General features: G+C 42.7%; 1 non-coding gene across 1 annotated transcript; it reads left to right on the forward strand.

Moving 5' to 3' along the window:
* The first annotated feature begins 1,439 nt into the window (after positions 1-1,439).
* On the forward strand, positions 1,440-1,546 carry LOC139031659 (U6 spliceosomal RNA). The gene has a single exon (XR_011484164.1). It is a non-coding gene; the product is annotated as a U6 spliceosomal RNA (small nuclear RNA).
* The last annotated feature ends 10,488 nt before the right edge of the window (positions 1,547-12,034 follow it).

Consider the following 12,034-nt stretch of genomic DNA (forward strand, 5'->3'; position numbering starts at 1 on the left):
CTTTCTTTATAGTCCAACTCTCACAGCCATACATGACCACTGGAAAAACCATAGCCTTGACTAGACAGACCTTTGTTGGCAAAGTAATGTCCCTGCTCTTTAATATGCTGTCTAGATTGGTCATAACTTTCCTTCCAAGGAGTAAGCGTCTTTTAATTTCATGGCAGCAATCTCCATCTGCAGTGATTTTGAAACCCAAAAAATTAAGTCAGCCACTGTTTCCACTGTCTCCCCATCTATTTCCTATGAAGTGATGGGACCTGATGCCATGATCTTAGTTTTCTGAATGTTGTGCTTTAAGCCAACTTTTTCAGTCTCCTCTTTCACTTTCATCAAGAGGCTTTTTAGTTCCTCTTCACTTTCTGCCATAAGGGTGGTGTCATCTGCATATCTGAGGTTATTGATATTTTCCCCAGCAATCTTGATTCCAGCTTATGTTTCTTCCAGCCCAGCATTTCTCATGATGCACTCTGCACGCAGGTTAATAAGCAGGGTGACAATATACAGCCTTGACGTACTCCTTTTCCTATTTGGAACCAGCCTGTTGTTCCATGTCCAATTCTAACTGTTGCTTCCTGACCTGTATACAGGTTTCTCAAGAGGCAGGTCAGGTGGTCTGATATTCTCATCTCTTTCAGAATTTTCCACAGTTTATTGTGATCCATACAGTCAAAGGCTTTGGCATAGTCAATAAAGCAGAAACAGATGTTTTCCTGAAACTCTCTTGCTTTTTCGATGATGCAGCAGATGTTGGCAATTTGATCTCTGGTTCCTCTGCCTTTTCTAAAACCAGCCTGAACATCTGGAAGTTCATGGTTCACATATTGCTGAAGCCTGGCTTGGAGAATTTTGAGCATTATTTTACTAGCGTGTGAGATGAGTGCAACTGTGCAGTACTGGAGCATCAATATAAATGGATGAACTTATGGGGACAAATAAAGAATAGAATGGAATAAACTCACTTTATACGGGAATTTATTGAATAAAAAAAGATGGCATTTCAAATTAGTAGAGAGAAGATGGTTTAGTCAATAAACTGTGAGAAGAATGGCCTAAGTATCTGCCAAAAACAAAGTTGGAGCTCCAACTCTAAAAGAATTCCAAAAAAAATAAAAATAAAAGACTTCTAGATCAAAAGTTCAGGCATGGACTTCCCTGGTGGCTAAGTGCATAAAAATCTGCCTGTTAATGCAGAGGACACGGGTTTGATCACTGGTCTGGAAGATTCCACATGCTGCAGAGCAACGAAGCCCGTGTGCTACTGAAGCCCGTGCCCTGCAACAAGAGAAGCCACTGCAACGAGAAACCCTCCAACCACAGCAAAGAGGAGCCCCAGCTCACCACAGCTAGACAAAGCTCGAACAAAGCAACAAAGGCCCAGGGCAGCCAAAAATAAATAAATAAAGCATTCTGGCTTTAAAAAAAATGTAAGCATTTAAGTGCTCACTTCAGCAATACATATACTAACGTTGGAACGATACGAAGAAGATTAGCATGGCCCTTGCACAAGGATGACACGCAAATTGATGAAGTGTTCCGTGCTGTTTAATACAGAAAGACAAATAACATATGATATTTCTTATATGGGTATGGATATGGACATGGATATGGATATGGAAATATCATATTTCCATATATATATATGTGGAAATCTTTTTTTTTTAAAGGGTACAAATGAACTTTTTTTACAAAACAGAAGTAGAGTCACAGGGATGTGGAAACAAACCTATGGTTACCAGTAGATGAGGTAGGAAGGCATAAATTGGGAGACTGGGAGTGACATATACATACTACTTTATACTAGGGCCCTCCCTGCTGGCTCAGTGGTGAAGAATTCACCTGTCAATGCAGGAGAAACAGGTTCAATCCCTGGTCTGGGAAGATCCCACATTCCTTGGAGCAACCAAGTCTGTGAGCCACAACTACTGATCTTGTGCTCTAAAGTCCAGGAACCTAAACTACTGAGCCCATGGACCGCAACTACTGAAGCCCAAGTGCTCTAGAGCCTGCGTTCCAAAAAAGAAGCCACTGCAATGAGAAGCCCATGCATCGCAACTAGAGAGTAACCCCCACTTGCTGCAACTAGAGAAAAGTCCTCAAAGCAATGAAGACCAAGCACAGCCAAATAAATAAATAAAATTATTTTTTTTAATTATTTTTTAAAAGGTAGAATAGATAACTAATAAATTGTTGTGGAGCACAGAAAACTCTACTCATTAGTCTGTAATGGCTTATGTGGGAAAAGAATCTAAACAAAGAGTGAATATATGTGTATGTATAAATCATTTTGCTGTACATCTGAAACTTACACAGCATTGTAAATCAACTATACTCCAATAAAAAAATTTAAATAGATAAAAAGAACTGATGCAGATAATTGTTTAATATACTGAAAGTGAGTGGGAAATCAAAAATATCTGGAATTTCACCACTGTTATTTTTTGCACCTCTCGCAAAGAGTCGGACACGACTGAGCGACTAAACTGAACTGACAAATATACCATTTATATTTTTTAAATTTTAAACATAAAAAAATTCATACAACTATATGTTGTTTGCAATTTGCTTCAAAATAGACAAGGGATGGAGGAATGGGTGGGGCATAACTGAAATGAGACTGAAGGTGAAAGTGTTAGTCACTCAGTCATGTCCGATTCTTAGGGACCCAATGAACTGTAGCCCACCAGGCTCCTCTGTCCATGGGATTTTCCAGGCAAGAATACTGGAGTGGTTGCATGCCCTCCTTCAGGGGATCTTCCCAAACCAGGGATCAAACCCAGTTCTCCTGCATTGCAGTTGGATTCTTTACCTTCTGAGCCACAAGAGAACCCACTCTACCTTGTTCTGATTGCTGTTGAAGTTGTTGAGGGTACCGCTGGTTCCTTTCTTCTCTCTACTTTTGTGTATGTTTGAACAAATGCCAAAAGAAACTACTGGGTAATTTAAAAAATAACCTTGGAACATTCAAGGCCTTTCCAGTCGTATCACAAAGCGTTAGAAGCCACAAAAGAAAAGATTGAGATAGTCCACTAGATAGAAATTTTTTTAAAGAAAAAAATAAAACAACTGAAAGGCAAAAAAAAAAAAGTCACAATTGATAAATCAAAAGGTAAAAAACTATGAAAAAATATTCACATAGCATAGAAAATAAACTAATTTCCTTTTCATTAATATATCATGAGTTCCTATAGATCAATGAAAAACCAGTAATACATGTGAGAAACTGGTATCATTTATGAATAGACAACTTGTGAGAAACAAAATGGCTTTTAAATACATGAAGAATGTTTATCTTCAATTATGATAAAAGAAATGAAAAATAAAGCTATAATGAGATATCATTTTAAGTTAACCAGTTGATAAAACAAAACAAAAAGGTGATAATATGCTGTGTTATTAAGGGCATAGAAAAACATTTTCATAAGTTGTAAGAATATATACATGTAAATCCATGGCTGATTCATGTCAATATATGACAAAAACCACTACAATATTGTAAAGTAATTAGCCTCCAACTAATAAAAAAAAAAGAATATATACTGGTACATCTTTCATGAAAAGTAATGTGATAACATCTATCAACATTTAAAATGCAAAAAGCTTTTTACTCAGCAATTTCACTTCTAGTCATTTGTCCTACAGGTGATATACAAAATGATGATATAAAAGGATATTCATTACAGCACTGTCTGTTGTAGCAGAAGATTGGAAACAACCTACATTTCCACAAACAGGAAACTATTAATATTTAATAAGTTCTGATACAGGCATATGATGGAAAACAGAAAGATCCAGGCAAACTTTCAGAAGATATGGAATGACCTTCAGAAGATATTGCTGAATGAAAAAAGTGAATTGCAGAACACTGAGTGTAGTATGTTTTGCATGAAGAAGCGTATGTGTGTGGATGACGTTTATGCTATATAAATGCACACACAGTTGCACATGTTTGTAAATGAATAGGATATTTCAAACAGAAAAGACAAGAAGCTGGTAGCAGGTAGGCTGGAAAGAAGTACTGTGATGGACAAACAGGGAGATTTATGTTTCACTGTTTATTTTGTACCATCTTCAGACAATATCCATTCAAAAATAAATTTAAGAATCATTTGTACATATTCAAAGAGAAAGTGATGAAGGAAATGTGGTAAAATGTTAACATTTAGGGACTGTTGGTGAAGGGTTTAAGGGAATGATTCTACTATTTTTGCAGCTTTTGTATATGTCTGAAATGATTTCAAAACAAAAAGTTTCCAAGATGAATAAACTAAATTTCTAAAAAAATACATACTCCCACAACGAACCATCATTTTCACTTCCTTCTTACTGCTGAAAAATTGGTACTCAGAGTTTCTATAGCATTATTGAGCTAAAGAAAAATTCATTTTTAATACAACAAAAATTTGTTCCCAATTTTTTTCTTGTAATTTTTATTGGCATATAGGTGATTTACAATGCTGTGTTAGTTTCAGGTGTATAGCGAAGTGATTCAGTTATACAGATATGCATATCCTCTCTCTTTTTTTTTTTAGATTTTTTTTCCTATATAGGCTATTACAAAGTATTGAGTAGAGTTCCCTACACTATACAACAGGTTCTTACTACTAGTAATTTCATATATAGTACTGTGTATATGTTAATCCCAATCTTCCAAGTTATCCCACCCCGACCCCTGGTAACCATGTTTTCTTTCTGTATCTATGACCCTACTTCTATTTTGTAAATAAGTTCTTTTGTACTCATTTTTTTTAGATTCCATATATTATACAGTATCATGATATTTGTTTTTCTGGGTCTGACTTAACTGCACTCAGTATGACAATCTGTAGGCTCATCCATGTTGCTGCAGATGGTATTATTTTGTTTTTTATGGCTGAGTAATATTCCATTACATATATGTACCATATCTTTATCCATTCCTCTGTTTCCATGTTCTCGCTATTTTAAATAGTGCTGCGGTGAACATTGGGGTGCATGTATCTTTTTGATTTATGGTTTTCTCTGGGCAGTGCTGAGGAGTGGGATTGTTGGGTCATATGGTGGTTCTATTTTTAATTTTTTAAGGACCCTTCATACTGTTCTCTGTAATGGCTGGACCAATTAACATTCCCACCAATAGTGAGGAGGGTTCCCTTTTCTCCACACTCTCTCCAGCATTTACTGTTTGTAGTTTTTTTTGATGATGGCTATTATGACCTATGTCAACAAATATTTATTGAGTGTCTAATATGAGCCAGCACTGAGGATACAAAAGTGAAAAAAATAGGAAAAATCCATATGCAATGTAATAACTGATAGCAATAAGTGTTATGAAGAAAAGTAAAGCAGAGCGAAGGGATTGAATGGTGGGAGGTCTATTTTAGATGGCGTGGTAGGGTGGCGGTCAGGAGAAGTCTGTCCCAGGAGCTGATACTGGCATAGAGTATGTGAGAAAGAAGTTTTGGAAGAAGCGTGTTCAGAGAGAGGAAACAGTGAGTGCAAAGGCCCTGAGGCAAGAACTTGCTTTGTGTACAGGAGAAGCAGTGAGGAAACCATTGTGTTTGAAGCAGGTAGCGGAGGGCAGAGTGAGATGAGGCCAGAGGGACAAACTGTAGACCCTGCAAGGACACGGTTTTTTACTGTAAGTGAGACAGAAGCCACTTGGAGGATGACGAGATCCTGTGTGGGTTTTAAAAGGATCTTTGTGGCTGCTTTCATTGTGAAGAATAGACTGGGTTAGGCAAAGGCAGAACGAAGAGGAAGACGAGTGAGGAGGCTGCTACAATAATCCAGACAAGTGATGGCTGGGACCAGGGGAGCAGCCGCAAGTAGTAATGAGAGGAGACTGGGCTCCAGATATATTCTGGAAGGATGCCCAGCCATGCTTGCTTCTGCATTTGGGCAATCGCAGGAGATCTGGGACCTTTTTTTTTTTCCAGCAAGGGACTCTCTGCACTTCTCTGAGAGTAGAGTGAGTTTGAATTTTTAAGATCAAGTCCCCAGGATCTCAAGGCATCCCAAGTCCATTTCCCCCCACCCCCACTACCCCACCTCCCAACAATGGAAACGAAGGGGCACAGAAACAGTAGGTGGAGGTCCCAGCCCTCTCTGATGAGCCTGTGTCACAGAGTCGAATCTGTAGGTGGTGAGAGCTCAGCCTGGCCTCCTCTTCACGCCAGCCCCAGGGGAGAAAACTGCCCGTGAGGCAGCTGGCAGGAAGACATAGCCTGATGCTAGGAGGGAAATTAGATGCAGGCCTTTTGGGACACAGTAGAGCTAACTTTAAAATACAATGTCACTGGACTGAGCTCGGGAAACTAAATTTTACAAAAACTGAATGAAGGAACAAGGATCAAAGACAGTGAGATGGTTTTGTGAATGGGAAAGTTCCACGCTCACTAATTTTCTTTTAAAAAATTGTTTATAAGGTAAGACTGTTTATTGATTGATTGATCAATTTTTATGTTTATTTTCTTAGCTGTGCAGCATGCAGGATCTTAGTCCTCCAACCAGAGTCTTAAGCACTGGACCTCCAGGGAGTCCCTAATTTTCTTTTTCTTTTTTTAAAAACTTTTTATTTTGTATCGGGGTATAGCTGATTAACAATGTTGTGATAGTTTCAAGTGAACAGGGAAGGGAGAGAGTCCCTAATTTTCAATTCCCTAAAGGGCTTCCTTGATGGCTCAGAGGGTAAAGAATCTGCTTTCAATGTGGGATATCTGGGTCCGATCCCTGGGTCAGGAAGATCCCCTGGAGAAGGGAATGGCAACCCACTCCAGTATTCTTGCCTGGAGAAGTCCATGGACAGAGGAGCCTGACGGGCTACAGTCCATGGGGCTGCAAAGAGTCAGACACGACTGTGTGACTAACACTTTCAAAGATGCTTGCATTCATGTCACAGTTTAGTAAACTGTGAAGCAAGATACTCTCTGTTCTGGGGTTCAGTGGTGAGAACTGGTGGTCAAACTGGGAGACCTGGGTCCCCTGTGTTCAGCTCCCAGCTCCAAATTATTTCTAGAATGAGCTTAGATGAGCTGGTGATCTCAGGGGAAAGGAAAGCCAGGGAACTGGTTTTGAAGTTGCATTTATATAGCACGTTTTACCTAAGACTGAGAAAATCTAAGCAGCAACAAAGACTGAGGAGGGACACAGAAGGAAGCAGGTGCCCTAGCCTCCTCTGAAGAGCTGTCACGCGGCTGTAGCCCTGGGCGAGGCACTTCCCCTTTCTGGGTTATCGAGCAAGCAATATGACCTGGGTCATCGGCGTGAATATCCTGGCGCCCCACCACTTCCTAGGGGTGTGACCTCAAGCATGTGACGTAAAGGTTCGTCGCCTCAGTTTCTTATCTGTGAAATAGAGGCAATAATAGTGCCCACCTTGGAGGTGTGTCGTAAGGATTTGATGCTATAAACCTTGTAAAGCATTTGGAACTGTGTTTGGCAGATGATAATCAATGTCAGCTGTTGCTACTTTTGTGGTTGATAAAGTGAGACTGAGTTACAGAACTGCCAACTTCTCCATCCTAGCAATTTGCCGGTGGCCTGGTTCACACGCCAGACTGATTGTCAAGGGATGTGGGGCAGTGATGTGGGAGCTGGGATGGGGTGGGGGTGAAGTTGAGGATTGGGGCAAATGTTCAGGTCAAGGAAATTCAAGCCCCAGTGAATTTTAACAAATACTTGTCGGGGACCTATGATGTGCTGGGAACTTTCAAGGTGCTGGGAGACAGCAGTGAATACAAGAAGCAAAGACCTACCCTCATGGTGCTTGTGTTTCGGTGGGCTCAGTGGGAAGGGCAAAGCTGCAGTGACCTGTGCCAACTTGCTCACCTGGACACTAGGCTGGCTGAAGGGTTGCCCACTGCTGACACCCCCACCCGCATCCCCAGCCTCAAGGCTGTGTTCACCAGAAGTTTTGGTAAGTAATTCCTGGCACGGATAGAGCATCTCACCTCAAATGCTTGCATCCTCCTGGCTTACTCTGGCATCGCCAAAACTACACCCACCCAAGGAGCAACCTGAACTTGCTCCTGGAGGCTGCCCTCCATTGACAATGGCTGGTGTCCATAGTTAAGTACCCCAGAGGTACCTAGGCAAGTACCCTGAGAGACAAACCTAGGACACGCTCCACACAGTCTCCTCAGACCTCCCAGCTGCACACAGCAGAACTTGCTCACCAATACCTCCATTGGCTTTTTTTTTTTTTTCTTGAAAATGAAAGTCTTTCAGTTGTGTCCGACTCTTTGCGACCCCATGGACTATACAGTCCATGAAATTCCCCAGGCCAGAATACGGGAGTGGGTAGCTGCTCCCTTCTCCAGGGGATCCTCCCAACCCAGGGATCGAACCCAGGTCCCCCGCATTGCAGGCGGACTCTTTACTGCCTGAGTCACCAGGGAAGTGCCCCCTTTGTGTACAAAAATCATTTATTTATTTATTTGGCTGTGCCAGGTCTTAGTTGTAGTGTGCGAGATCTAGTTCCCTGACCAGGGCTCAAACCCAGGTTCTCAGCATTGGAAGCACCAAGTCTTGGCCACTGGACCACTGGGAAATTTCCCCCTCCACCGGCTTTTTCCTTTCTTTTCCTTTCCCACATTCCCCACTATCCATGCTTCCAGAACCACCTCCCAAGGAAACCACCTACATACACACCCATGTCTCAGGTTGCTTTTGGGGGAAAAAAAAAAAACTAAGAAAGTTGGCACCAGAAATGGCAGAAAGGCTTCTGAAAATGGCTCCCTCACCAGTGAGATGACTACGGGGCCTGACGCTGGCAGTGACTAGGGAGATGATAAGTTCCCTGTAGGCTGCAGCCTCCTGCTGACCAAGACCCAGATTTGGAGGTAGACCCGGGAGAGGTACAGAAAAATACAGGGCTATCCCTGCTGGCTCAGTCAGTAAAGAATCCGCCTGCAATGCGGGAGAACTGGGTTCGATCCCTGGGTTGGGAAGATCCCCTGGAGGAAGGCATGGCAACCCTCTCCAGTACTCTTGCCTGGAGAACTCCATGAACAGAGAAGCCTGGCAGACTGCAGTCCATGGGGTTGCAAAGAGTTGGACACGACTGAATGACTAAGCACACGCAGATGATAACGATGAGGACTTGGTTCTGACTGACTTCTGTTCACTTCCCTGGAAGTCTTGAAGAAACAGAATCACAGGCTCAACTCAGGGCAGGCCATGGGAGACAAGAGACCCCCCATCTAAGCATTTGAAATGGTCCTCATCTCTTGGGGCCCAAGGGCAGACTATGCTGATAATCAGCCTCAGTTCAATTCAATTCAGTCGCTCTGTTGTGTCCGACTCTTTGCGACCCCATGGACTGCAGCACACCAGCTTCCCTGTCCTACACTATCTCCCAGAGTTTGCTCAAATTCATGTCCATTGAGTCGGTGATGCCATCCAACAATCTCATCCTCTGTCGTCCCCTTCTCCTCCTACCCTCAATCTTTCCCAGCATCAGGGTCTTTTTCAAATGAGTCAACTCTTCGCCTGAGGTGGCCGAAGTATTGGAGTTTCAGCTTCAGCATCAGTCCTTCCAATGAATACTCAGGATTGATCCCCTTTAGGATGGACTGGTTGGATCTCCTTGCAGTCCAAGGGACTCTCAAGAGTCTTCTCCAACACCACAGTTCAAAAGCATCAAATCTTTGGTGCTCAGCTTTCTTTATAGTCCAACTCTCACATCCATACATGACTACTGGAAAAACCATAACTTTGACTAATAATCATAGCTAATAACCATAGCTTTGATAATCAGCCCCAGGGTTTGGTATAAAGGTGGTAGAGCTACAAGAGAGACCATGCATGGCTGCAGCCAGTAAGAAAAGAGTGGGGCTCTGAGTCCTGGAATGGAGCTGTTCAGATGGTTGAATCTTACACTCCCTGCTTCCCTGAGCCCTCCAGGCCTGTAGAATGCCCCTCCCCTGCTAGAGGAGAACACTCACCCATCACTTTAAGATTCACCCCACCTCCCCTCTCTGCCTGTAGACAAGAGTCAGCAAATGCTTTAAGGGCAAGAGAGCAAATATTTTAGGTTTGTGGGCTACATGGTGTATGTCGCAACTACTCATTTCTGCTTTTGTGCTGCTTAAAGTACAACAACAGCCATAGACAACAAGCAAATGGGTGTGTCTATATCGAAGTAAAACTCTATATAAAATGGGCAGCTGGTCCCTGGAGCTAGGGTTTGCCAGCCTCGTCTCTTAGATCAATAATTGGGTCAGGTCTCAGCACTGCCTGAGTAGAAAAAGTAGAGTTACTGCTACTGGAGGAAATAACTTGCCAGAATACTACAGGTCTGACTGATATGTATTGGTAGGAACAGGACGAACATATGGGAGGAGACCTCAGGGGTGTGGGGCTGGGACTGCGGGAGAGGAGGAATACAAGGCAGCCAAAGTGTTTATTGTGCCCTTTCTTGACTCAAGATTAAACATCCCGGGGAAGTCCCTGGTGGTCCGGTGGTTAGGGCTCTGTACTCTCACAGCCCAGGGTCCAGGGCCCATTTCTGGTTGGGGAACTAAGCTCCCGTAAGTCACGTGGCGCTGTTCCCTCTTGGAGTCCAATGGGTTCCAATGAGTCTGTGGCTACTTCCCAGCCCCTGAATGCAAATTGGGATGGATGTACTCAGCAAGTAGCAGAACGCTCAGATTGGTGAAACCAACGAAACAAAAACCATTAGGGAAAGGACTGAGTAGAAGTGTCTTCAGTTATCCCGCTGGTCAAGATGGCAAGTCAGAAGCTGTACCACATCCCTGGTAGAACTGCAAAGGTTACTCCTATGCTCAGAAACTTAAAGGACACAGTGCTTCCCAATCCACCCCCACCTGCTCCTACAAAAAAACAAATGAAGCACGGTGATTGATAATGGTCACACGACAGCCCTAGTTGCAGCCATTATATCATAAAGTATGGTATGTTTACTAGAATAGTCTCCATAGCTGATTATAAGAAGCTAATAACATGGCCAATGCATTCTTTCCAATCCATGCCAGGAAAGCAGATCAAAAGTCATGCCCACGTTCCCCACAGAAATTCAGGAATCTATCATATTAGTTAAGATTTAAATGCCAGCTGAGCTGAGGCATGCCGGGACATTCCCTCTATGGTTGTCATTTAGTCACTCAGTCATCTCCGAGTCTGTGACCCCATAAACTGCAGCACGCCAGCTTCCCTGTCCTACACTATCTCCCAGAGTTTGCTCAAACTCATGTCCATTGAGTTGGTGATGCCATCCAACCATTGCATCCTCTGTCGTCCCCTTCTCCTCCTGCCTTCAATCTTTCCCAGCATCAAGTCTTTTCCAGTGAGTCAGTTCTTCACATCAGGTGGCCAAAGGATTGGAGCTTAAGCTTCAGCATCAGTCCTTCTGAATGAATATTCAGGATTGATTTTCTTTAGGATTGACTGGTTTGATCTCCTTGCTGTCCAAGGGACTCTCAAGAGTCTTCTCCAACACGATTCAAAAGCATCAGTTCTTTGGCGCTCAGCTTTCTTTATGGTCCAACTCTCACATCTGTGCATGACTACCGGAAAAAACAGCTTTGACTAGACCAACCTTTGTCGGCCAAGTGATGTCTCTGCTTTTTAATACACTGTCTAGGCGCCTTACATGGTTAAAGGACAAATTATCATACCGTGGACATCCTACCACTAAAAAGAGGCATAATGCTGGTGGCCAATAGAGACTTTGGAGGCAGTATACTGATTACTGCTCCAGATCATGTATTGGATGAGTTTATTGTTTAAGTGGAGTCCAGAGCTAAAGAGGCTCTGCATTAGGTCCTCACTATGGGGAAAACACTTGGGACGTGTGACCCAGCATATCCCATAATACTAGAAATATCCATGGGAGATAAGCAAACAGTGTAAAGTCTCCAAAAGCCCCAAGGGCAGAGCCTCCTCTCAGACCCATAGGGTTCTGGAGCAAAGCCATGATCCATCTAACAGAGGATTATTCGGCATGTGAAAAGTAGTTCTTGGCTAAACTGCAGGATCCAGAACAAAGAAATGACTATTGTTTTAAGCTACTAAGGCTTAGGGTTGATAAATA

Source organism: Odocoileus virginianus, chromosome 27 (genome assembly GCF_023699985.2).
Source record: "Odocoileus virginianus isolate 20LAN1187 ecotype Illinois chromosome 27, Ovbor_1.2, whole genome shotgun sequence".
Taxonomy (NCBI): domain Eukaryota; kingdom Metazoa; phylum Chordata; class Mammalia; order Artiodactyla; family Cervidae; genus Odocoileus; species Odocoileus virginianus.